Here is a 27,601-nt window from a genome sequence, read left to right on the forward strand (position 1 = left end):
GAAACGGCGGAACATGTTCTGATTGAATGTGGAGATATCCACCCAGGTGTACGTTTGGGCACGAACCTACAGGAAGCCTTGGGTTTTAGGGACAACAATGGAAAGCTGAACACACCCGCGATTGAAATAAGTAAGAGACGGTTAGAGTATTGGTGGCAGAAAATTAGAGAGAAAGGACAAAAATAAATATTGGAAAAATAAAATATGGACAGTGTGCCGTAAATGGCAGAGAACTTAAGCTGAAAATTTACCTTTTTTCCATTAAGATAGAATTTATCGAAGTAGAGGCATTAGGCCAACATAAAAAAAAAAGGGAAAAAAGATTTTTTTTTTTTTGTCGAGCCTGGTGGCATACTTGTCACCACCCCGTTATAAAGGGGACGCTCATAGCATCCATCCATCCATCCATCCATCCATCCACCTTGACAGCCCGAACGAATAGCCAACCTTATTTACACAGCGCCACTACCCAATAGCGGCGAGCGGGGGAAACACTAGGGCTGACGGCCGTGAGAGGGCGTTCTTTCAGGCACTGAAAGTTATAGAGAAGGCACTGCTACAGTGTACTAGAAAACCGCTGAGGATGGGCCCCTTGCCACCCCTACCTTTGCTTCTGGACTGCTGCTTCTGTTGATGATGACCGCTCCACTGCTCAATTAATCTTTCCTCTTCTTTCCACTTTTCTCCCTTTTTCTCTTCCCCGCAGGCACTGCGCCGTGCTCCCGACCGGGTTGCAGAAATTAGGTGCCTTTTCTCATCTTCTAACCACTACCACCACAGTGTACTAGAAACACTGTAGTGCACCTAACAGTCAATAACTCTGGCTGTTACGACAATCGAAGCAGTTGGTGACGAATTTCACTTCCAGAGAGGACGCATTCGGCGTAGTTCACGTGACCACCGTGGAGGCCCGGGCAGCGAGTTTACAAAGGCGAACGAATAGAGCCCCCCCCCCCCCCCCCCCCAATGCACCGCGGCCTAGCGCTCTTGGAGGCTATGCATTTCCGCCGGCCTAACTGTATCATCGCGCTGTCGCTCCCCGCACTTTCGCATAGTGTTGCCGGACGCTGCTGCTGCAGCTAGCGGGGGGTCCCTCTCGCGGAAGGAAGCCCTGGCAAGGCATATGGCCATAGAGAAAGAATACCACCACCAATCGGATGCTTGCGAAGTAATCGTGTGCGGCTCGTCTGACCTAACACGCTGTGCTGAGTTAGATACTCGTGAATAAAGCTTGTGCCCCCACCTCTCACTGCCGAAAAGCCGCGCCATTTAGGACGCAATGAAGCCGAGTCGCCACTACGTCTGTTGCCAAGTGCTCGGAAGGAAGCCCTGCGCCGAGTAGGATACTCGCGAAAGAAGCGTGTGCGCCCACCTCCCACTGAACAAACGCCCTACTCCGATTTGGATACTCATGAAGAAAGCGTGTGCCCCACTTTTCACTGCCGAGTCACAAAGCCGCGCCGTTCAGGATGCATTGAAGCCGAGTCGACTGACTACGCCTGATACACCTAGGCCTACTGCGAAAAACGCCACACCGGGGATTACTGCACTCCACTTGGTGAGTTTTTCGTGATTCTCAGCGTGCTGTTATTGAAAGCGCGTTTCTGATACTGTCGTTTTAAATAAGGCTACGAACTGTGCTTGGGCAGCAAGGACAGATATGTAGTGGTGATACATGCGTGCGATCGTAAAATCCTTGAAAGCCTGCGCGCAAACTTTGTCGTGCGTCACTACCACACTGTCGAAGCCAAAAGGAAAGTATGCAGCCTCAAGACATTGTCTTTAGTCGAACTAATTTAAGACAAGAGAATTTAACCTATTGGAGAGCTTTTCGCGGATGGTTTTTTTTTCTCTCATGGCTTCACTGCAATACGGCCCCGTGTTCAGGTGAAGGCAAGTTAGACTCGCAGTTATCCTCGCCCGTTTGTGGTTGTCGCTTTTTTTTTCGCCCCCTGTGTATTATGTGATCTGAAAATAATCGGCCACCCTTCTCTATGAAACTGTCGAGTGCCCTCCGTGCGGCTCTACTCTGCATGATGTCTCCTTTGAGAGGCTTCTTCAATAAAAGAACGTATTAGGGCGAAGCTTACTAAAATCACAGCTGCCAACTGTTGTAACCACTATACCCATGGAAAAATAAATATGGAATACATGAGATAATAATTTATTAACATGAAAACTGTCCCATGAGAGAACACTGAAGGTATTTACAGGAGAATGGCACAACATAGATAACACTTTATGCGTCAAGCATAGACGTACGTGAATGTATACATTGGTCAGTTCATGTATGAACAGTTATGGTAATAACTTTGAAAAGTAAAATGAACTCTGCTTGCAGTGCAAGCTGAAGGAAAAATGATAAGGGAGACAGGAAAGAGCGTACTCTTTCCTGTCCCCCTTCTCGTTTTCCCTTCAGCATGCACTGCAAGCCGAGTTTTCAAGTACGAAACCAACTAGTCTGCAAAGAAGTATTGATTCAAAAAGCACAAAGTCTTTGTTAGAATTTTAGTGGAAGCGGCATGGCAGACACGTATATTAAATGGACACTGTCGACATGATGCTGTCATGCCAATATGTGTGATGCTGCATGCCAATACGGGGTTGAGTCGACAAGGACAAAGACAATTCAATTTCTTATGTCACGTCGGTCATTTGGCGGTGCACGGGTACGGTTTGAAGGGTAAGAACAGTAGCTTTGTAAAAAGCCCAATACAGCGTGCTCGAGACCACAGCACAGGAATCCTGGAGGAAAGTGGGTGTTTATATGACTGCTCTCGTAACGAAATTGTTAGCCCGTTGGCGAGTCGGTTAGCCGAACGCACACAAGTTGACGTGTATGGTCGGCATGGGCTATAGCTTATTGAGCGTATTCAGTGGGTGGGCATGTTGAAGGAGGCATCATTGATGTCCTTAGCCAAATAAAATAAAGGCGCACAGCCAGCTGCCTTGTGTTACAACGTATATGTTGCACAAGATTAAGACATCTTGTATGTAAACTTGTACGGCTCCGTTGAGGTTCGGGCATGGCACGAAAGTTCTTTATGCTGGCGTGCAACGGGCTTTCCGAAAAGGTTTTTTTTATTTTTTGAAGCACATTGGATGAAGCACGAGCCAAAAAAAAACGAGCGAACCTCTTTGGAAGAACGTGTAATAGGGAAGTTGATGACGGCGCATATTTTTGCTGGATCAGCTCGTTTACTTGCAGCGTCAACAAGATGGCCAAGCACGGTGACCTCCAGGTGCCAAAAGCAGCATTTTGAAGAGTTGAGCTGAAGATCAGCAATGTGAAAGACTTGCAATATAGCCGACAAGTTTTGCAGGTGACTGGTGAATGTAGGGGAGAAAACTATATCGTTCAGGCAGCAGAGGCATGTGGACCACTTGAAACCCCTCATTAGAGAGTCCATCACACGCTCGAAATGTTGCTGGTGCATTACACAACCCAAAGGGCATGACTTAACTCCCAATCATTTTCATCGCCAGCTATTTGCCAATAGCCCAAACGAAGGTCGATGGAAAAAAAGTATTGTGCACCAGAAGGGAATCAATGGCGTCGTCTATTTGCAGCAATGAGTAGAAGTATTTTTTGATTTTGTTGATGTGCCGGTGAAATGCCGGTAGTCGACGCAGAACTGCCAGGTGTTGTCTTTGTTTTTTACAAATACCACGGGCGACGCTCAAGGGCTCGAAAATGGCTCCATGATGTCCTTAGGGAGTATTTTGTCAACTTCTGTTTGAATGACGCTGTGCTCGGCCGCCGAGACATGCTAAGGGTGTCGATGAATGGGTGTTGCGTCCGCGTTGTCAATTCGATGTCTCACTAGATATGTTTGTCCAAGTTTAGGTTAAGCGAAATCAAAAGTCGCGGTATGACTCCAAGGAAAGGCATAGGTCCTGGCTTTTAGAAGGGTCTGGGGCAGTCATGTTTTCGAATGTGTCATCAGGTGTCGGGCCAGCAGCAGGGCTGCCTGGAAGCGACTGGGGGGCATCAATGGCCAGAACAACAGGGTTGTTTGCGTCTAAAGGTGATATTGTGCCCAGCGTGATACCTTCAGGAAGCAGTTGTGCGTAGCGTCCAAAGTTCAGGACAGGTCTGCAAAAGTTGTTCGCAGAAACAGTCACAAGAGAGTGAGGCAAAACTAAGCTTCGTGTCAGTAGAACGTCCAAGGAGCAACGTCCAGAACAGCAAAGAGAACTGAGGTGTTGTGGTCATCGAAGCTCACATGCGCAAAGCACATTCAAAGGACGGTAGGTGTACGGCTATTGGCTATGCGAACAACAGGTGATGAGGCGGGTGTAACGACTTTACGAAGACGACGGGAAAGGTGAGCACTCATGAATGATGATTGGGCCCTTGTGTGGATGAGCGCTGAAACAGGCATGCCCTCTACATCTACATCCATAAGCTTTTGTCGAGATGCCAGAGTTGACAGAGGATTTCCGAGTCGATCAGTCAAGGCAGCATCACCTTCCGGGAGCTGCACTAGTCTGTTTTCCCGAGGAGGGATGGCGAGGGGAGCGACGGGACATAAGCAACCGAGAAAGTCATTGGGTCCGGGGAGACGGCGACGGGTCATATACTAGGGTCGATGTTCGGGCAGTAGTGTTCAGTGAATTGCCGTGCAAAGGGGAGGATGAAGTGTCGTGTGGACGGTATGGTGCACGAGGAGACGATGGCCGACGATAGCGACAATAGAGGGAAATGTGACCGCGCCATTGCAGTTGAAGCATATCGACCCGTCATCTCGCGTGCGCCACTGGTTCGAATCATGGTACCTGGAATAAGTCAGTTGTGGCTGGTAGTATGGAGTAGGGCTGACGTAGAACGACTTTGGGCACATACAGGCTGGATGCCTGCATTCGCCAGTTCTTAGCGCACGGTGGCGTGGATTAATGACGCTGTCGGGCGGGCCTCCTCGTGAGAATTAGCCTGGGGAGCAGATAGAGTTGCTGCCTCGATCTTACGCCGCACGAGACGCAGGAAGTTTTTGGTACTGGGCGGCGGCTGGATCTAGACGTCTTTGCACAACGACGTGGCAGCATTGTTAGGGAGCTGAACAAATTGCTGCTTGACATGTCGGCTTTTTGCTTCTTTGAACCTTCAGCACTCCCTGATAATGTCGTAAATGGTGGAGCAGTCTTTGTACACGAGCAAGTGAAGGGCGTCGTGAGCGATGCCTTCATTAATGTGGGTGACTTTGTTGGCTTTGGCCATTTGGCTATCAACTTGCCGGCACAAGGCTAAGACATCTTGTATGTAAACCATGTGCAGCTCCTTTGAGGTTTGGGCACGGCGCGAGAGTTCTTTCTCTTGGCGTGCAATGGGCTTTCCAAAAAGGTTTCATTTTTTTGTTTACATACGTCTTTTTTTTTGTTACGTACGTTTACATTCTCCTCGTGTGTGTCGAACCACACACTGGCCCTACCCCTGAGGTAGTACCTGACGTTTGCAGGCATCAAAGTCGAATCCCAGCGATTGGTCTTGCTGCTGCACTCTTAGTTGACCAGCCACTTTTCCACGTGACCGTTATCAGTCCCGCAGAAGGGGCCTGGGTCTCGGATGTGGGTCACGACAATGTGACTGGGTGCATTCGGCATAGCAGGGGCTGGATCAGCAGAATTGTCTGCTGGCATGATGGACTGTCCAAGAATACGCCCGCTGCGAAGTTCCGTTGTGTGCTCCTGATGTGCCCAGCACCTCCACAAAAGATGTTACGGAGAGATGACAGAAAACGAGTGTATTTACAATATTCACAGTAACAGTACTGCGGGTAAAAACAACCACGATGGCCAGGACCGGCACCACCTAGTCTTCTCACTTCTTCATTTTCTAGGTAAGCGGCACGTAACAATACTGTCAGTGTCGTGGTTTTGGGACATTAACCCCCCCCGCCCCTCAAAAAAATGCAATTGAAGACCTCATAACTCCTGACGGTAAGGCGAAACAAAAGTCACTCATGGTGGAATAGCACAATGTTACTGCACAACATTGATGAGTATCTGATTGTGACTTGTAAGGGCCACACCTGGTGGATCCAAGGGATTAGTGGGCACCATTCTTTAACATCAGCTTTGACAAGGCTGTATGCATGATACTGAGGTAGTAGTGCAGAGCCAAATGCTCCTGCCTGTGGCTAAGGTGACCAATGGTAAGGTTATGATATTGTTACGGAAAAGAAGAGACGCCGTAACGACGAGGCTGGGGATTAGATATATTCCAAACCAGCGGTAATGGCGTGCCCGGTTCACCAGCGATCGAGCGGAGACAACCCTTCATCTTCCTCGTCAGGCACACACGCGCGTCGCCCCCTAGAATATCAGTATACATGCATGTAGCATAACCCCCGGCGGCGCAAGCGCCGTCTCGGCGCATTTAGATGTCAACGTCACTAGGAGAGTTGTAGGGCTTCAAGCGCGCAACATGTACAATATCGGTAGCCTGTTGGGCACATGAAGACAATGGGGTGGCAGGACCAATTTCATATGTTACAGGCGTAACCACACAGAGGACACGGTATGGGCCTGTGTAGCGAGCAAGCAGTTTTTCTGACAAGCCAACTTGACGGGTCGGAGACCAGAGCAGTACCAAAGAACCGGGTGGAAAGTGTACGTCGCGGTGTCGTTGGTCATACAAGCGCCGTTGCTTCTCTTGAGAGGTCAGAGGGCGAGTACGGGTGATTTCGCGTGCGTGAGCGGCCCGAGCGTGAGCGGCATATTCACTGGTGGGTACTCCAGGAGACGGTATGACGGTGTGGTTCTCGACCAAACAGCAGAAAAAATGGAGAGTAACCGGCAGTGTCATGGCGCGAAGAATTGTAGGCAAATGTGACGTACGGCAACGCGAGATCCCAGTCGGTGTGTTTGGTAGAAACATACTTAGCGAGCATGTCTGTAAGAGTTTGATTTAGGCGCTCCGTGAGTCCATTGGTTTGCGGGTGGTATGACGTAGTCAGCTTGTGTCTCGTTTTACAGGACTGCAAGATGTTGGCTATGACCTTCGACAAAAAGGTGCGGCCACGGTCTGTAAGCAGGTGCCGTGGGGCTCCGTGTTGCAAAATCACATCCTTGAGGAGGAAGTCGGCGACATCTGTGGCGCAGCTTGTTGGGAGAGCTCGTGTGATGGCATAACGCGTGGCGTAGTCGGTGGCCACGGCTATCCACTTGTTACCCGAGGAAGACAAGGGAAAAGGGCCAAGTAGGTCCAAGCCAACACGGAGGAACGGTTCTGACGGAATATCGAGTGGTTGAAGGCGTCCGGCGGGAAGTGTCGATGGCGTTTTGCGGCGCTGACATTTCTCACAAGCCGCAACGTACCTTCTGACTGAGCGTGCAAGCCCTGGCCAGTAGAAGCGTCGGCGTATTCGGTCGTAAGTGCGTGACACACCAAGGTGACCAGCAGTCGGAAGGTCATGAAGTTCATGTAGAACTTCCGAGCGAAGGTGTTTTGGAATGACAAGCAGCAGAGCCGGTCCATCCGGCTCAAAACTTTGGCGGTATAATACACCATCGTGGAGCACGAACGAGCGATAGGACTGACTGGAAGATGGTGATTCGAGGCTCTCAATGATAGCACGCAAGGATGCATCATAGCGCTGCTCGTCACCGATGCATGTCACTTGCGAAAGGGAAAAGACGCAAGGCTCGGTGTCGGTGTCATGCATAGTGCTCGACTCAGCGACCGGGTAGCGCGACAGGCAGTCTGCGTCCTGATGTAGGCGTCCGGACTTGTACGTCACCGTAAAGGTATACTCTTGGAGTCGCAGAGCCCAGCGCCCGAGCCGGCCAGTAGGATCCTTCAGTGACGTAAGCCAACATAGCGCATGATGGTCAGTTATCACAGTGAAATTAGTGCCATATAAATATGGACGGAACTTTGAGACTGCCCAAACAAGAGCAAGACATTCATGCTCCGTAATAGAATAGTTGCGCTCAGCAGCTGTGAGGAGGCGGCTAGCGTAGGCGGCAACTCGGTCGTGTCCCCGTTGGCGCTGGGCTAACACGGCTCCGATTCCGTGACCACTAGCATCGGTTCGAACTTCCGTCGGAGCGAATGGGTCAAAGTGAGCCAATATGGGTGGAGTCGTCAGTAGCGTGATTAGGTGAGAAAAAGCAGCAGCTTGGTCGGTACCCCACGTAAATGTGACGTCTTTCTTTAGAAGCTCTGTGAGGGGTCGAGCGATGGTTGCGAAATTTTTCACAAACCTTCTAAAATAGGAGCAAAGTCCTACAAAACTCCGGACGTCTTTGGCTGACTGGGGTACAGGAAAACTGGTGACTGCACGAATTTTCTCGGGGTCCGGCTGCACACCAGAGGCGTCGACAAGGTGGCCCAACACTGTAATTTGCCGGCGTCCGAAGCGGCACTTTGACGAGTTCAATTGGAGGCCTGCAGTGCGGAATATGTTGAGAATAGCTGACAAACGCTGAAGGTGGGTCTCAAATGTTGGGGAATATACAACGACATCGTCAAGATAACAAAGACATGTTGACCATTTGAACCCTTGCAGCAGAGAGTCCATCATGCGTTCAAACGTGGCTGGGGCGTTGCATAGCCCAAATGGCATAACCTTGAACTGATATAGGCTGTCTGGAGTTACAAATGCAGTCTTCTCTTGGTCTTTTTCGTCGACAGCAATCTGCCAGTAGCCGGAACGTAGGTCTATTGTGGAAAAGTATCGGGCGCCGTGGAGACAATCGAGAGCGTCATCGATGCGGGGTAAAGGGTAAACGTCCTTTTTCGTGATTCTATTCAGATGACGGTAATCCACGCAGAAGCGCCACGTGCCATCTTTCTTTTTAACGAGCACAACGGGGGACGCCCATGGGCTCGAAGAGGGTTCAATAATTCCTTTGGCTAACATCTTGGTGACTTCTTGTTGAATTATTTTACGCTCGGTGGCAGACACCCGGTATGGTCGCCGATGAATGGGATGAGAATCACCTGTGTTAATGCGGTGCTTGACGAGTGAAGTCTGGCCGAGTGGACGGTGGTCGACGTCGAATATGTCGCGGTATGAAGCCAGAAGGCGGCATAGCGCGGTTGACTTCTCAGGTTTGAGGTCCGGGGCGATCATGGAGCGTAAGGTCGCATCGAGGCACGTGACATCCTGCGAGTGATGTGGGTGCTCGGGACATACGTCTGCCGTAAAACAGGTGACGTGGTCGTCAATTAAGGGCCTTAGTGTGGCGACCGAAATTCCTTGGGGTAGCACTTGTTTTATGAAACCGAAATTGATAACAGGTAAATATGTTCGATTAGAGGCCATGCTTACGACAGAGTGTGGGACAGTAATGTTACGCGCCAGGAGAACATCAGTAATCGGCGTCACGATATAATCACCGTCAAGCACGGGAGAGGGTGTTGCCAATTCGATGAATGTGAGAGCTTTAGGCAGTATCCGGAAGAAGTCAGTGGTGCACAGGCTGTTCGGGAGTTCAGGGTCAGAATCCGAGAGAAGAGGAAGTTCTAGGCAGAGAATACCGGCGGCACAATCGATGAGGGCAGAATGCGTCGATAGGAAGTCCATGCCGAAGATTAAATCGTGGGGGCAATTTTCAAGCACCGTAAATAAAACGGGAACATGGCGGCCGGCAATACTAACACGAGCGGTACACATTCCAGTGATGGCCGCAGTTCCACCATCAGCGACACGGAGGGCTTTAGTTGCTGCAGGCGTGAGGACTTTTTTGAGCAGGCGACACAGATGAGCACTCATTATAGACACTTGAGCTCCGGTATCGACTAACGCCGTCAAGGAAATACCGTCCACATACACCTCAATCAAGTTCGTATCAGTGGGGAGCGTCAATGGAGGATTTGGATCATTCGCAAGCGATGCAGCACTACCTCCCGGAGCTGCATGATCTAGTTTTCCGTCCGAGAGGATCCACAGTTGACCGGCGACGAATAGCGGCGTGGTTGGGGCGATGGGGAACGGCGACGTTGAGGTGGCGGCGAACGAGCAGTGGAGCGGCTGTTGGGGATGTCGGAAGAAAGGTACACACGACTGGGCGAATACTGACGGGAGTCCTCGTACGGTCGATTAGAGGAAAATTGACTCCAGTTTGAGGGCGTCCAAGTGCTGCGGCAGTAGCGGGAGATATGGCCAACTCGGTGGCAGCGGAAGCAGATCGGCTTGTCGTCTGCAGTTCTCCATTCCGCCGGATTGCGGGATCGCGGAATAAAATGTGGTGCATTTGTTGTCATTGGTCTGGAGACGGGTCGGGACACAGAGCAGGCCACAGGAAAACCAAGCTTTACAATTTCCTGCCTCACGACGGCTTGAATAACGGAGACCGGCGGAGGCGTTTCTGCGGCGCCATGATCGAGCAGATGTGGAGGAAATGGTGCCGGACTTGACGCCTCAAGCTCCCGTCGAACTATTCGTGTCACGCTGTCCTGCATGGGTGGTGCGGCACCGAGATCGGTGCAAGTGGATGTAACAGCCGTGTTTGGTAGCCGCGTAAACTGAGGCAGAACACGGCGGCTTTTGGCCATTTCGAAGCGACGGCATTCCTTGATAGTCGTATCTACGGTTGTGACGTTATTGTAGACGAGCAAATTGAAGGCGTCGTCCGCGATGCCCTTAAGTATGTGGCCTACCTTGTCACTCTCTGTCATTTGCTCGTCGACTTTTCGGCACAACGCGAGGACATCCTGTATGTACGAGACATACAGCTCTGTTGACGACTGCACACGAGTGGCGAGTTCTTTTCGCGCTTCCATTTGGCGACCGGACGGGTCCCCAAAGATGTCGCGTAGTCGCTCCTTGAAGGTATCCCAGCTGGTGAGCTCGGTCTCATGGGCGTCGAACCAGACCCGTGGGGTGCCGTCCAAGTAGAATATTACGTTGGCGAGCATCATGGTAGGGTCCCATCGGTGTGTGTGGCTAACACGCTCGTACATACGGAGCCAGTAGTCGACGTCGAGCCCAGGTTGTGCGGAGAATGTACCTGGATCACGGGGGGTGGGCATCGTCAGGTATGTAGTGGCTGGAGCTACAGAGGGAGACGCTGGCAGGCTGTTGTCATTGGTAGCCATGGCCGGAGACTGAATGGTGCGGCCACTGCGAAGCTTCGTGGTGAAGACGGGGAACGTTCCACCTCCACCAAATATGTTACGGAAAAGAAGAGATGCCGTAACGACGAGGCTGGGGATTAGATATATTCCAAACCAGCGGTAATGGCGTGCCCGGTTCACCAGCGATCGAGCGGAGACAACCCTTCGTCTTCCTCGTCAGGCACACACGCGCGTCGCCCCCTAGAATATCAGTATACATGCATGTAGCAATATTACAGCTAATGTGAGGAGTCGTTCTCGCTTTAGTTCAATGAAAGATGAAGCATCAAGTGCAGCGGTGGCGATGAGCTGCTCCTTCACTTAGATTTAGGTGCACTTTAAAGAATCCCACATGGCCTAATTTGATCCGAAGTTGCCCACTGTGGGCCCCGTCGCGGAGCTCTAGTGGCTAAAATACTTGGCTGCTGACTCGCAGGCCGTGGGATTGAATCCCGGCTGCGGTGACTACATTTCCGATGGAGGCAGAAATGGTGTAGGCCAGTGTGCCCAGATTTGGGAGCCCGTTAAAGATCACCAGGTGGTCGAAATTCCGGAGCCCTCCACTACGGCGTCTCTCATAATCATATGGTGGTTTTGGGACGTTAAACCCCACATATCATCAGTCGCCCACTGCGGTGTGCTTCACAATCATATCATCGTTTCGCCACATAAAACCCTAGAAATTATGTTTGAAACTAAGTTGGCTCTGTGCCTAGAACTGTCGTGCGCCCAGTTGGTAGGAGGCAGCTGCCATTCAGTGCAGCCTTGCACTAGGCACATTTTTCTCTATGTGGTGGCTCAAAGAATGGGGCCTCTTCTTTGCTCTCTTGGCAGCTGGCTCAACTGCTGGGCACCCTGTAGGGACCCCCTTGTAAGCCCTGGCCTACGCCTAGCAGTGCTGGTCGGTTGCACCCTTATGTGACGGGCCCGGCGACATATTGCTGCAGCGGTAGCCTTGAGTGCCAGCATCAGTCCTGTCCCATCGCTGCTGTTTTGAACACGAGCAAGCTCCTCTCCAAGGCCCTTCACGATATCAAGGTAAGCTGGATTGTGTGCATTCATAGAATGCACATGCTGCAACTGGACCTCCAGGAACTCATATGCATGTTCTTGGGCCTGCACCACAAGTGGTGAAAGAAATATACTTCACGTGTACAGCACACCAACAAGAACTGCACATTTATTTTGTTCCTCTCTAACTGCAGACAACTGCTCGGGAATAAAGTTCAAGCTGAGGAGTCAGTTTAAGTTAAGTTTTTCCTGTCACCTGTTTTGACTATTCTGCTAGTGGAAGTGCTGCTAATACCAACAATTGGTGACCTGTAGTCCCAAACATGGAACAATACGACACCGGTAGTGTTGAAATCTTGAAATCGCCCTCAGAATGATGACATCCACCAATATGAAATTGTAAATTCGTTAGTGCGGTGGAGCACAATAATAAGCTTACAGGAATAAAAGAAGCATGATGAGGTGAACTTGTGCAAGGCTGCTTTTAAACCTAATGAGGCGAGTTTATGAAACATACCCTTGTCTTTTCTCATACTGAAACTTTTTTTTTCCTAATCAAAGAAGGCCTTGTAGTGTTCCGAAAGGTTTGTGAATACGGGTCTAGTCTGGCAAGAGGCTACCAGTATCTTTAGAGGGGCACAGCACATTTTGCCCTTTGATTATGCATGAGTACATGTGCTGTATAATTACAACTACCTCTGTAATTGCTTATGTCTTAGAAAAAATTTTTAGGAGCAATTATCTAGCATCCTTCAGAAGTCCAGTGGTTAACTGGAACACTTTTAATAAGAAGACCTTGCTGCACATGAAAAAATAAATATTTATGGTGGCTTTACAGTAGCGTTGCATAGTCTGAATGAGGAGCAGAACTGAGTGGTCTTTTTTGTTTTTCATTATTTCTTTCTACCTTATTTTTCTTTCTATTACTTTCTTTTCTTTCTCTTTGTTTCTTTTCATTTCTCTCTTTCTCCTGTCTTGCTGTCAGTTCTTCCTGTCTCTTTTGGTCTGTTGCTCTCTATCTTTTTACGTCTTTATTTCCTTTAGTTCTTTCTATTTTCCTGTTTCATTTTATGGCTGGCTGCCTTTCTCTTCCCCTGTCTTGTGTTTCACAAGCTCCACTTCACCAAGCAGAGTTTTCATTTTAATGCTCACACCTGCTGTATTTGGTAGTGGGGCTTGCCCGAATCCTGTAGTGCATACCCACTTGCGGTTTTCTGCAAACACAAAGTTTTTACAGCTGGCTTAAAAGCCAACTCTGGAGATTTTTCAACCATATCAAGGTAATGGTGTTTGTACGTTTCTGAGACAATAGCTGAAATTCTCAGAAAATTGGAAAAAGCTTTTAATAAGCAAAAAGGCGCAATACTGAAACCCAACCAAGCGCATTGTCTATGCATGACACACTATTTGGTAAGAACCGGAAGTCGCATATTGATCCCGCAGGCGCAGAGTATGAAAACTGTGAAAGCCAGGCCAGCAAAGTGCCGGCCAAACACCACAGAGGAGGGACGGAAGCTTTTTCGTACCAAACACTGCCGCTGGATTTGCCCAGCCGTCGTACTTCACATTCGTTCTGACTTTGGGTGGCTTGAAGCTGCTTTGTCATGAAACAACAATATGCAAATGTTTGGCAGTTACGCTTCACCACCTTAATTTTTTAGGCTTACCATTTCACATCGGGTCACGAAATGAAAAACTGTTTGTTCTTTCCTTCGAAACAATACTATAACACAGGAATAAACAAAGACATAAGTTTGTCCGCCACCTGCAAGCAAATAAGTGTTCTGCAAGCAGGAAGAGTAGGCAAATACGTGTTCTACTCATGAGTCTCATGGTCGCCGAACGATCGTACTGCTAGAGTCTCCTCTAGTTCATTTTAGGAAACTCTGACTTCAGTTGACATGCCAAATGTGATGTTACACGGACAGTGTTGCCAATAATTATGGCAAGTCAGTTGATCATTTTGAGGCAAGCCTAAAAATTTATTTGCAAACAATCAGTGCATCTATAAATCCTGTCATTTCGCATAAATGACAAAAATCTGCGAAGGAACGTACCCACCGAATTCTATTGAGATCCATTGATGTAAAAAAATCACCGGAGTTGATCTTTAAATAGCTGAGCTGTTAAAACATCCTCCATTTTCATTTTGTTGCATCCTCCGTACCTATTTATGAATCTCCCAACAAACAAGGTGGCTTTCAGATTACTGCCCAAACATGATGCGACGGCTTCTATGATCAGCTCAGTACAGTATGTTATGGTCACTTTCAGTGATGTGATCAACAAAGCAGTTTCAGTGTAGCTTCTGGAGCAGCTAAAATGTCACTTTGGAGCAACATAACAACCTTTTGATGTTAGAGGCGAAGCTCCTTAAAGCGTGGGTCTGTCCATCCTCCATCGTTGTCGTACGTAGCCACCGGGATGCGAAGTGGGAGGTGTCGGTACTTGGAGTGTTCATTAGATGGACGCACAGACGGACAGACAGACTAGCAGACGGATGGATGGACGCGCAGAGTGGGTATGTGCCACAGGGGATGGGAGATGGTGGTACTTGGAGTGTTCACTAGATGGACGCAGGCACGGACGTACAGACAGACTGAAGACTGTTGACTGAAAGCAACAAAGAATTATTCAATACTCACAATAACCTTTAGCTTCACCAATTATGACATATTTTGGACTCCACAACTTGGTGAATATTTTTTTGCCTGACTTGACAATGTGTTAAATAAGTTGTAGTTGGTATTGTTTGCGCCGGTCCCCTCTTCCCCTCCCGAGTCAGAAAAAAAAAAAGAGGAATCTAGAATTTGTGGCAGAATTGCATAGAGACGGGCAGTATATGAACATGACATTAACATCAAGTTGGGTATTTATACCAAGAGCCTGCTACAACACATGGCAAGTTCAGCTACCACCATTTTCAGCATCGCTGGTTAGGCCAATACTTGTAGCTTTTGCAGAGCCTGCTTGGTGAAATGACACATCATGTTGCAATCTATATGCACCAAGCAAAGTTTTATGGTAGGGCACATGCTTCGGTGCTGAAGTTGCCATTTACAAGATACTGCAGTGTGTGCATGTCATTGCAGTAGTGCAAGACCGGTTGCAGCAGGCAAAATTTCAGAACAGATGGTGGTTATACATGAATATTGTGAGCTCAACCAAGAGCTAGGTGGCTTTTGTCAATTGCCTCTTCATTATCATTAGCTCAAGCAAACAATCTCTGTTGAGTGTTCAGTTATTGAGTTAAGATGGCTTGTTGGGCAAGTTGGTATATAGTCTTGGTGGGAACCCCAGCAGCATCAACAGAAAGCAGAAGCAACCAAGGCAAAAAAAAGACAGGGACAGGAAGGATACTAGGCTGCCAAGTGACGTGTCTACTACACTGTTGGTATTCCCACCTAGATGTTATTGGCCTGGAGAGATTTTAGGACTATGCAGCTCTTACCTGTGTTGTTCAATGAGGACTAAAATTTACAGCAGTAACTTAGAGACCCTGCTACATTTTTCAAGCAGTCATCTAATGGCTATTTAAAGGAGTTCATTGTCGGACGAATCGACTGCCACAACAATTTTCAGTGTCAATTTTCAGTATGGCCATAGTTAATGGGGTTGGTCGCGTTTTTAAGTGCTTTCTGTACTAGCGAGCGGGCTGAAAGCTACACAAGCATGTATAAAAAAAAAAGGCAAGATCAGGCACACCTGTTCGCCAGCGCGCGTCGCCTTTTTTTTTTCTGGGAATGCTAAGCTACTTGCAGCGCGAGCGAGCGAACATCGCCACATATTGTGACGGCCGCGGTAACATTGCCCATCACGGGGTGTCGAATCAGCCAGTGGCCGTCCATTTTGAGTTTATGGCACGGTTAGGTTGATGGCATCATTGGGGGGAGAGAAGAGCGAACGATTTAAAAGTGTTTAAGAATTGTAAATTCTGTTTCACGTGCTGCGCTATGTTTGGCTCACATGCCCTGAGAAGCCTAGACTACCGATTAGCAGCACCATTGAATTTGATGCGCAAGTAGGCGCGTAGAGGACACGGGACAGAGCGCATTTTTTTGCCATGGTGAAAAATGGTCGAGCACTCGTGTTTTGATCGCCTATCACTTTTTTTTTTTCGCCGAAAGACCGCGAAAACGACGTCTTGGCGCATGCTCAGCGTTAATTGTGCCTCTTCTGTCGAAATGTTTCAGTGTGTAGCAGTTTTCACATCTCGGCGCAATCGCCGCAGCAATTTCATCATCGCAAATGGAGCTGCCACCATGACATCAATAAAATCGCCTTGTATCGCGGCGCGAAATTTCGAAACTATGATTTCAGCTGTAAGCCCTGTGTAAATGATCGCTCAAACGGCTGTAGTGCAGTAAATGGCATCGACAAGACAACCTACCTTTCCCCAACACTCGGGACGCGCCATACAATCCAAGAAGTGTTGGTCCGTACGCTGTACGCTTCCATCCATTCATTGACGCCGTCTTCGTCAGCCAAGTTCGCTCGGAACACGGTCTCGTGTTCAGTAGACTGCTGGTCATCTCTTACGACCTCAAGTGGCTGACGCATCTCCTCCATTGTGCCTCGATATTGTGCAACAATGCAATCGGCACTCGTAGAAACTTGACGGTCACAAACACAGTGGTAGGACGAACTTCGTGGAACGATCGCCTTCGTGGACTGGGCACAGAACATGGGTCAGTGGTCTGACGTCACCGCTGATCCAGCATGTACACTGTGGCCAGTGATGTTTCGTTCTACGCTGAAGAATTCCCATTCATAGACATGAAAATTCCCTATTTTGGGGATTTTTCCCTGTTGACGAAAGTTCCAGCATATTTCCCTGCATAACAGTACTAATTTCCGCCCTCATCTACGCAAACACTATAATTACACGTGTATGACGTACTGGCCACTTTTGAAATCATGACAGGCCCATCCGCTGCCGCACAACAAAGCCATGGTAAAGTGAGCTAGAATATTCTAGCTCACTTTAGCCATGGCATATTCATTCATATAGTGATAGTACACTGCACATTGCGGGCTTCAAGTCTAACACCAATAATGAACTAGAAATCGCTCCGCGTATATCAAATCGCAAGGGTTCTGTTAGCGTGGTGCATGCACCAGAACCGATTACAGCAGATGAAGGCGCACTGTGACCGCTAATTATCTGTCGTCATATGAGAATTTAACCATTCCTGAAATACCCTGCAATATCGCAGATTCCTTTTGGCTCAAAATGACAGGTGAAAATTCCCCGATAAAGCAAAAATTTCCTGCATGGAACATCACTGAGTGGCTGCGCCTGTGAGACATACTTCACCATGTGTAACCGCTTTAAAAGGTGGTTTCACTGCCGCATAGGTTCTCTGTGCGGTGAAACCAACCGCTTTGGGGATATTCGCAATGCCGTGAAGCGACCTTTCAAGACTGAGTTAGGTTATAGTGCCTGCAACCCTGTTAATTTTAAACAGCGAAGTTCATTGAAAATTTGTATTTATAGTGGGATCATATCATATCATCCATCTATATTAAAAACACTTGTGGGCTCTTATTGCAATAAGAACAAAAATTTATTGAGAAAACTGAGTTCATGTGTGTTAACAAAAAAAAAAAATCAAGCAATGCTTTACACCGCACGGCACGAGCAATGAGGTGGCACCTCACTTCCAATTTTCTTTGTCTCTTTGAATAGAACCATCATATGCATCATTTATAAGTTTGTTGTACTGTTCTTGGATCACCTCTATTCTCAAAATGTATATTCTGAATTTTCTTTGTTTTGGAAATTTGGGGTATACAGTGTAAAAAAATTTCGTAACTTGATAAGACAGATGCTTGGGCTAGTTGGTGATAGGGAATCAACATATTTGTACAGCGCGAGACTACGAGTAGTTACGACATAACTACAGAAGAAAAGACAAGGACAGAAAGAGCGCTGACTTCAACTGAAATTTTATTAACGAAAATGCTGGAAATATATACTCATGATGGAACACCACCGCGCAATGTATTGCATTACAGCAAGACAATCATCATCTCATTATATGGTTACAACGCCACAGCTCAGCACAAGTTCACAATCAGTTGTGTCAAAGCCAGAAACTAGCTTTCTTTTTTAGTCGGAGCAAGCGAAGGCAGGCTGATACATCGATCACCCAGCATTTGCATTTCATTGGCCTTCATAGTCTCTCGTGTTAGCTGCTGACGGTGTTTGGCTACAACAGTGCACTTTTCGAAGTGTTGGAGGGTCCTATTAAATTTAAAAGCTGTTATATGGGCCAAGTAGGAAACCTTTAAACACAAATATTTTACTGTGTACAACTTGCAATGTAGTCATATTTAAATCATACATTTAATAAAACTTGCTTCCACTTTGCTTCAACCCAAGAAAGCGCAAGTCAGAAAAACTTGTGGAGCTTGCTCAGACTGGGACTCAATAAACATTTTTGGGAGCCGTACTCACCATCACGAAAATTTGTTCAACCGGACTCGCTCGGACTCGCTGTCTTTTTCGACCACAATGCCAGTGCTTTTTAACACCGAAATTTCACGTAATCAATGCTCTTCTTGGCACCTTTTCATATGGTGCCTCCGAATAAGAGTTCCGAGTGCTCGTAAACCAGTAAGGTCATTTTTCTTGAAAGAGATGACAGCGCAATATATATTCGTCACCAACTTCCTTTAGTTGTCAATGGTAAGGGAAAGGTCAAGGCCTTCCACCATGTAATTCATGCCACTGATCAATAAATATTCAAATGGTATATAAAATACACGGCTTTGAAATATGTGAGCATTGACGCGAGTATGAACGCTGATCTAGGTAAAGCAGATAGTAATGCTGAAGACGAGTAGATATGACCATAGCTTGGCAAACAAAAATCGAACTCAGATTTCCTCAGGAAATGTATCTTGCACTTTGGACTCGCTCAGACTCAGAATCGCCAAAATTTTCCAGAGACACTCATTTGGACGCACACTCACAGAAATGTTAAACTGGACTCTCTCATTCTGAGACTAGCGCCTCAATCCGAGATAGAGTGAGAAGTGAGTTCGCTGATATCTACAAGAAAGAGACATTCCTGGTATAAGAGCAGAAAAGGACACTATTAAGAGGCGAGGAAATTACACAAGCACATGTGATAATCGTACAAGCCTAGTTCTTATTCGTGAAATTCTTAAGGTTATTGGATCATAATAAAAATGCTTAATTTTAAATGATTCAACCAAATTACTACTTTTTCAACCTCACATAACTATTTGCCCATTACTGAACCTTGCAGTTCTTGCTTCTTCTGGCTGTTTTGGACAGTTGCGTGGAAGAAGTTGTGGCCGAAAATCACATGCATGTTTTCTGACAGGGCGAACTGTTGGAAGCCTATATTTTTCAATCAAATGTTGAATGGTAGAACTGAAGATTACCAAGCATATACAAGCTGTCTTGTCAGGTTTCATGCATATTCGAAATTCGCTGTGAGGAGGGCTCGACATTTGTAATCAATTTCCAGCATTTCTAGTGCAATGAAGCTGTAATGTTTTGGTACAATTTTTTTAAAGGGACTGTCTACTGCACAGAACTTTTTGCTCATTGTGGTGAAAATGAGAAGATTGTTAATCTCATCAGCACCAATGAGCATGTTTTTGTACCATATAAAAGGAGTAATTTCGATGTTGAAAATCTACAAAGCAACTGCTGGCACCACCCAGCAGCGATGTGGTTTTATTTATACAAAACGGAAATGCTCGCTAGTAAGCTGATTTTGCTTAAAGACAGACATGTTTAACTTGAAATTGCATTTCATTCACTTGAGGCAACTTTAGACTGCACAAGAGAGTATTTTTGCTTGTTTTATCACGCGTTCAAAGAGGCACCGTGGCACTGCCGGCGTGGCACTGCCGGCACTGCAGCAGCGTGCTTGCCTACGGCGGAGAAAAGCGAGTGCTGCGTCTGGCGCAGTTCTCAAAAAAAAAAAAGTCTTCGGCAAGTATTAGCACAACTGACTTCAGTAAATTTTCAAACCTTGCCCGTGGGTCCAATGTCATCTAGTAATGTTGCGCGAGCCTTTGCGCTTAAAGTGCACAACAGTACTTACCAAAGTTCTACATTGGGGAACATTTTGCCATCACATTTCGCTTAATCATGTTGCCCTTGCTGGCTCTCATCCCATATGCAACGCAGAACACCTAAACACAACTGCAAGACAGTTGGGACCTTCTGCTGTTTTATGAAGGACATTTCATGTTTGTTTTAGTTGCATGCACACTTGGCAGGAGTAAAACCACTACAGTTCGTTTCACAATGCTGGCGTACCAGTGTTGCTAGAACAAACTCTTCCCATCAACTGTGGTGGTTTTTGAGGCTAACTAAACAAAGCTGGAGAAACTTCGGTAATACATTATCTGACAATTTCCATGCTTTATACGACCAGTACAATGTATGTAGTATTATTGGTGAAGGCCTTGCAAAAGCTGCACACGGTTTCAGTTTTAGACTTTCACACCATTGTGATCACGTCCGCCAGCCATCTCTATGTGCAGTACCCTATAGGTGTGCTGCTTGCCGAAAATATATCTGGTAAGCATAGTGATCAAAATCTGTCATCGACAATGCACTTCTCATAGTGTTGTATGCAGTATGTCTTGGGGCCCTCTTTAATGTGCTGCTTGTGTGCTTCTCTGTGTGGTCAATTTCCTGCCTTCTTTTTGACTTGTACTACAGTTCTGATACATTTAGGATTGCTGACTGTTTCCATTTCCTCATATTTCCTTGCAAAGTTTTGAAAAACTAGAATAAAAATTGACTTGAAAGCAGGTCGCAAAACTCGGTACTTAAAAACACTTTGGTATCTTTCCCACTTGCAGGCTGGCCACCAAAAACAGTGTACTAAAACCTCGGTGCTAAGGGCTTGAATGCCACTTGGTTGTAGTGCCACCAACAGCGAGGGAATTGCGTCGTGATGGAAAAAGAGGATGCGCGTGATCACGTGCGATGCAGCAGCAATACTGGCGCGAGGGGGACAGAAAATAAAGAAAACATTGGTTGTGTGAAAACCTGTCGAGTCTTTTTCTCACATGTGCTACACAAGGTATACTAACATGCTCCTCATTGTGGACATGTAATGTGATAGGGACAGCAGCTGCCTTTGTGTAGTATTTCTGAATGCTTTGTTGTTGTTACTAACACAAAGCTGTCACATAATTTAACCTTTTACTTCACTAAAATTATAAGTGAACTGTAACAATTACAAGAGCAAGCCTGAAAATGTTGATACTTAATGTTACTTTCCCTGAAAAATGTTAGTTTTTGAAGCATGAAGTTGGTTTTGTTTAATCCCAAACAAGCAAACTCCACTTCTTAAAGAAGTGCCAACCCCTGAAATCCGACTAAGTTGGCATAAAAAGGACTAAAGCATCGGCTTTCAGTGCTTGCAAGGAATGCTGCGTGAATGTCAACCGTTTGACACGCTATGTACACAATTATGTACACCACTTGATTTTTCTATTTGTATTTGTAGGGGCTAAGAAACATGAAAATATGTTGACTTTCTAATCTCTTCATTTAACTTTGTTTTGCAGCATACAGTTGCATATTTATTTTATTTACTCTCAAAATCCTTACGGCATTAATAGAGGGGACTGGTTACAAAGTAGACAAGGAAAATGCAGCATGAAAAGTTATTAAACAAAGAATAAACTCATCATTATACAATGTTAGCTGTGTAAGGACAACAAACACAATACATAATTCAGCCTGTAAATACAGAATATTAGTTAGTCTATTTTGGATAATTATAGAATACTGAGTAAAGTTTATTGGAAAACAATTACTAATAGTGACATGTGTTCAGGTAGTTGGTTTCAATGTACAAGATGAAAACAGTGGGAGTTGCATAATGCGATGCCAACCTTATGACGAGCTCACTGCAATGGGATATGTACTGAGGATTCAGGATTAGTTGGTCATGCAGGGTGGTATAACAGAATAATTCGTGAAATGAAGCCAAATAGGATATTTTCCAAGAGGGTGTAAAAGAAGCAAGGCTTCGGTTGGATTTCATTGAAGTTATACCAGCAATGCAATTACAGTGAGAAGGTTTCAAGCAGATGGAGTTATTCTGTACAAAAAAGTGAATCAAGTTGTCGTGGCAAGGGTCTCGCACAGAAGAGGCATATTCAAGTTTGGGACGTAATAATGTTTCATATAGGAGTAGTTTTAGTGTATATCGTGGTTTTGAGAAGTTGCAATGTATGTAGCCTAAATTGTAATCGGCATTATTAGTAACGTATTCAGTGTGAGGTGCCTGAGTTAAGTTCAATGTGATAAGAACACCTAATTATTTATATGAGCTAACCCGATTGTGTAGGACATTTACCTAGTATGTTAGCAAGATGTCTGCATATCTTCTTACGCACATTTGCTTACATTTACGCATGTTTAAATCTATTTGCCATGTGCTGCACCAAGCTGCTACAGTATTGAGGTAAGATTGGAGAAATGAACTGCCATTACCACTACTTACTTTAATGAAAATTATGCAGTAATCTAAAAAAGATTAGCTAAGATTGGAGAAATGAACTGCCATTACCACTAGTTATTTTATTGAATATTATGCAGTAATCTAAAAAAGATTAATGTTTGAAGAAGTTGATGATGTCAGGCTCAAGGTTGGCGTCGGGTATCTTTTTTGGCACTGGAGCTGGGTTCATGGCTTGATGGGGGCGCCCAGAACATGAAAGAAACCACCTCCACCAGATGTCGCATAGTTGTGATATGGATTAAGGCAGCAGGCGGCAGTTCCAAGATAAAATTTTTTGTTTGGCCATACTTGTGGCCAAGAAACAAAGTCAAAGACTACAGCAAAGCACAAGTTCGGTTTCTTTTCGAACGCACCTCGTGTTATGCCGCTATTTTTGTTGCAATAGAATATCGAGTGCCTTGAAATGTCAGTTTCACACAAGTACATACAGTTCTTCATAGGTGGTATCTGAAAGGGCTAAGAGAGCAGTTCACTTTTATTACTTTTTTCTTCTCTCAAGAAACCCTTGCACCACTTGGGCCGTTGCTCAATCATTCGCAAAGTTTGAGATTAGCTAGTTTGTATGACGAGACCTCAATGTCGAGGTGTTTCATGCATTTGGCACTGTAGTCACTGCCTGCATTGCTTCACTTATGGTGCTGGCAACAGTGCTGTCACCAGGGATATTTTAGGGGGAGAGAGGAACACATGCTCAGTACAATACTTGCAAAAACCCTGAATGGCAGTGAAAAACTTGTGCAAAGACACATGCCAGTCATGAGGCATATGAACATCGATACTTGTATAATGCCTTGCTGAATCGAAACTTCGTATAGAGATTAAATAAGAGGTGTGAGCATAACATTTCACAGCTCTGCATTTGGATATCCTCGCACTTGTCGAAATTTATATTTTGGGGCTTCTGGATTTATAGATGTCCACATTTCTTTGAGAAACATAAACTAGAATGCAAGTAGTAGTCAAGCTTCTAATCTTCATAACTGCAAAAATATTAGAAATGTATGCAAAGAAATAAGCTATCTTTCATCCTCAATGCCAAAAGACATAATAAACTGGGTGTATTATGCTGTGTCAATAGGTGCTATTATGAATATTTTCATAGCATTACAAAGACTTAGCATCGATGTGTACAGCTGACTGAAATGCGTGGCCTCCACATTTGACCAGCAGCTTCCATAGGCAAGTATTTGTACATTTTCAAGGCCACTTGTGGCAGCCTCAGTTGGTCTACTTTTGTTCAGAATGCTTCTTCAAAATTAAGAAATATATTGCTTTTTCATTTTACAACAGCTTATAAATCTTACAGCTGGTTTACTATTTTACTCTGATTTTAACATTACATTGCAGTGAAGCGCCAAGTTCATAGGCTGAAGAAGCGTGCAGAACTTCGCAGAAAATAGACATTGCTGGCATTAACCGATATATTTGCCACCATGCCTGTGAAGGCTTTGCAAAACAATTTCCAGAATATATTTGCCTTTGCAGCATTTTCTACCTGGCATATGCTGTGTTGCAAGAGGCAGTTGAACTATTTGCTGCATTGAATTTAATATCTATTTCTAAAGTGTATACTATTGAATTATGAAGTCTTATTGCGTCTTATAATCCTTGCAGAAATCAGGCAGTCATATGCACGGATGTTTATTTGAACAGGTACATGCGTAAGGACTGGCTCTCGCCTATACAAGGTTGGATGAAGAGGGGTCTAAGCAAGCAATGATCCTGTGATACTTCGAATGGCATTACACCCCAGCAAAGCATTGTTTTTAAATGATACAAAAATAAAACAAAGTGTAATTGCAAGATCCTGGGTGACTTTTATGGTCTCATAGTTTCCTAAAAGTAACTCTGGCACTGCAGTCGTTCAGTTGCCATAGGAATGATGGGTACTTCACAGATTTGCCTAGTTTTCGTGTTTGCAGGCTTCCCATGCACTTGTGGCTGTGTTCATAGCTATACATTGATTTTAAAGCTTTGCTAAACTTTGTCTTGTGGCAAAGCGAATTCAGGCCACACGGAGGTAAAAGAACGAACATTAGACACATTCGTGTACTACCCATCCCTGCCATGCTAGCTGAAGTGCTGTGCGTTGCAGCTGCCACAGACACTAGCATCAAAGTTCCCTATGTTTCATTCAGAGCATGGTCTATGCTTTAGAACATCCTCCAGTGTATCTCTATGCATGGTCTGCACTCCTGATTTTACTTCAATTTCATGTGACGACTATGTGGCACTTGTGGCCAGGTATGTTTTTTTTTTTTACTTGCCTCAAGTTTGATTGATTGATATGTGGGGTTTAACGTCCCAAAACCACCATATGATTATGAGAGACGCTGCCTCAAGTTTGCATGACTGCTTGTTGGACAAGGACGGGTTGTAGAAAAAAAAAAGAGAAAAACATCATGTCGAGGTGCTCGGTCGCATATTATAACGTTGCGCGTGCCCCCACAGCTTCACCGCATTACACATGCATGCTGCACTGAAGCACCGAAAAAGAAAAGAAATCACGGGCGCTTTTTTCTGCAGGACGCACCAGAAAAAAAAAAATGTTGTTGTTCGAACCTTACTTGCGCTGATAGGCAATATTTAAGCAGCGGCGTTCTTTTGCCTTAATGATGGCGTATTATCTTGTCCGTGTAATATACCAAGGAGGCGTTGAATATACGAACGGGCAAGGCCGGAAGCTTTACTTGTTTTAAGCCGCACAATGGCGTTTGGAAGGTCTTCGTGTTGCATGGCATGTTCCCTATTCATAATGCGTAGCTTAGAAGTCAGTGCTGAGCATCAGCTAAAGCTAATTAACGCTAAAGTGACGACCGCGACGTAGCGGGGTGTGATTTTTCCGAAACCCCCTTTTTGACCAGCGACGAGGCAAGGCTTGCAACAAGTACGTCATCGCGTCGTTTTGTGTTGATTGCATACGACTTAGTAAACATCCAAACTTACATCATTGATAACAGGCCGGCAAAACTGCGCAGAGCGAGGAGCGCAGCGCAGCGGCGATGCAAGGCGCGCGCACTGCTTGAAACATGAACGATTGCGAGATGTCAATCGTAGAGGGTTTTCCTTTTCTTGATCACATCGTTCCAGTGCCCACTTGCGTCATGAACGAGTCGGGTTTCGGTTGGTTGCGAGAGACGACAGGTGGGCGCACACGATTTCTTCGCGAGTATCCAACTGAACTCGGCGCAGGTCTAAAAGCCTTGGTAGGGGTTTCCTTTGCAGGCAAAGGCCCCCTGCTGGTGCAGCAGCCTTCCGGCAACGCTATGCGAAAGTGCGGGGAGCGACAGCGCGATGATACAGTTAGGCCGGCGGAAATGCATAGCCTCCAAGAGCGCTAGGCCGCGGTGCATTGTGGGGGGCTTTATCCGCTCGCCTTTGTAAACTCGCGCCCGGCCAACTGCGCGTACGTCGTTTTCCCAGAGTCATAACGTTTCCCCTGCTCCATTTTGTGGAATGTAGACTGCAGGTCACAACAGCGGACAGCCAAAGTCGTCCCAGTGGCACAAAAGAAAAAAAAAACAAGTACCATGTGAAAACAAAATTGCTGTCGAGAAGGTCCTGGGGGGAGGGGGCGTGGTCGGTAGTTTGGGGGCCGGGGGCGATTGCCCAATCACCCCCTTCCCCTTGGATCCGCAACAGGCAGAATGTCTCTATTTTTTTCCACAACAGATTTATTTCTGACTTTTCTCTCTAGTTTTCTGCCATCAATACTCTATATCTTACCGATTTCTACCACGGGCATGTTCAGCTCCCGAAAACCCAAAACTTCAGGTAGGCTCGTGCTCAAGCATTCACTAGATGTATTCACATTCAATTGATCAGGACATGGTCCGTCTTTTACACCCATAACATGTGCATCGTTCTTCTTTACTGAATCTCGCTTTAATAACTGCGTCTTCTAAGGCAACACGATCTCGCTTCAAACAGTAAAGCGCTTCCCTTCGGTGAATTATCACGAAATGCCTCCCTCCTAACTTTGTTTTCGCGCTATCGGTTACGCAGAGGCGTATTTTTTTTTTTTTTCATTACAGCAATCCCGTAAGTCCACTACAACGTTTCACTTAACGCCCTTTGTTGCCATGTCACTTACTGGTGCCGTTGTGAGCATGCTAGTTCTTTTCTCCCCTAGAAAAAGTCGCAGCATGTGACAGCTGCTGTCAACGAGACGGGGAACGCGCGCCCTTTGGTGCCCGCGCCACTTGGATAGTATAGTACCAACCATATAGTTCATCGTGTCTGTTCCTGAGACGCCTCTCAAGAAGATGAAGCACAGCGACTCAAAATATCCCGCTATGTCCCTACTGGACTGGCAGAGGCCAGCTGTGGTGTCGTACATGCACAAGGTTACACCCAGCCTGAAAAGAAGCGGCTAGTCGTGAAGTGTGCCAACAATGCCGTATACGAGATTCCCCTGTCCTGCGGCAAAGTTTGCATGGGCCAGACCAACGTTTATCTATAAACGTTGGGCCAGACAGGGCGCCCTGCCTCTATGGGGAACACGACAGAAATCTTAATAATGAGAGGAGTCACCCTGTTGACCACTGCTTGGCTTTCCCGCATTGTGAAGCGCGATTTAGCTGTGCGAAAATCCTAGGCAGAAGCTATACAGAAGCAGAGATAAAATGGCTCGCGAAACACTGGAAGCATTTTTTTATTTAAAAAAATGACGAGTGCGTAAGTAAAACCTACGTTGCACTGTAAAAGGCTGAATTTTAATTTCTTTTTCGTCTTGTTTATTTTTTTGTGGTTGTTGTAGCGGTGCCCCTGCGCAGGGTGTTGATATATAGAGGCCTCCGTGTATACAGGTGTGGAGCTTCTTTGAATAAAGCCGGTTAGTAGTTTCGCCTGTCCTCCTGAGTCTGTTCCTGTGTGCCGTGTTTTGTTGAAACACTTCCTTATTCCTCGATCCTCGCTGCAAAGGCCTCGTGTAGTTTTTGTGCTTTTATAACTCTAGTGATCACCGTAATCAAGTATTTCGAACCGAAGTTTCGCA

General features: G+C 46.2%; 1 long non-coding RNA gene across 1 annotated transcript; it reads left to right on the forward strand.

The window, feature by feature from the left end:
* Window positions 1-987: 987 nt before the first annotated feature.
* On the forward strand, window positions 988-21,118 carry LOC119160804 (uncharacterized). Its single transcript, XR_005108340.2, has 3 exons — window positions 988-1,558; window positions 11,897-12,100; window positions 20,930-21,118. It is a non-coding gene; the product is annotated as an uncharacterized LOC119160804 (long non-coding RNA).
* Window positions 21,119-27,601: the final 6,483 nt, after the last annotated feature.

Source organism: Rhipicephalus microplus, chromosome X (genome assembly GCF_043290135.1).
Source record: "Rhipicephalus microplus isolate Deutch F79 chromosome X, USDA_Rmic, whole genome shotgun sequence".
Classification (NCBI taxonomy): Eukaryota; Metazoa; Arthropoda; class Arachnida; order Ixodida; family Ixodidae; genus Rhipicephalus; species Rhipicephalus microplus.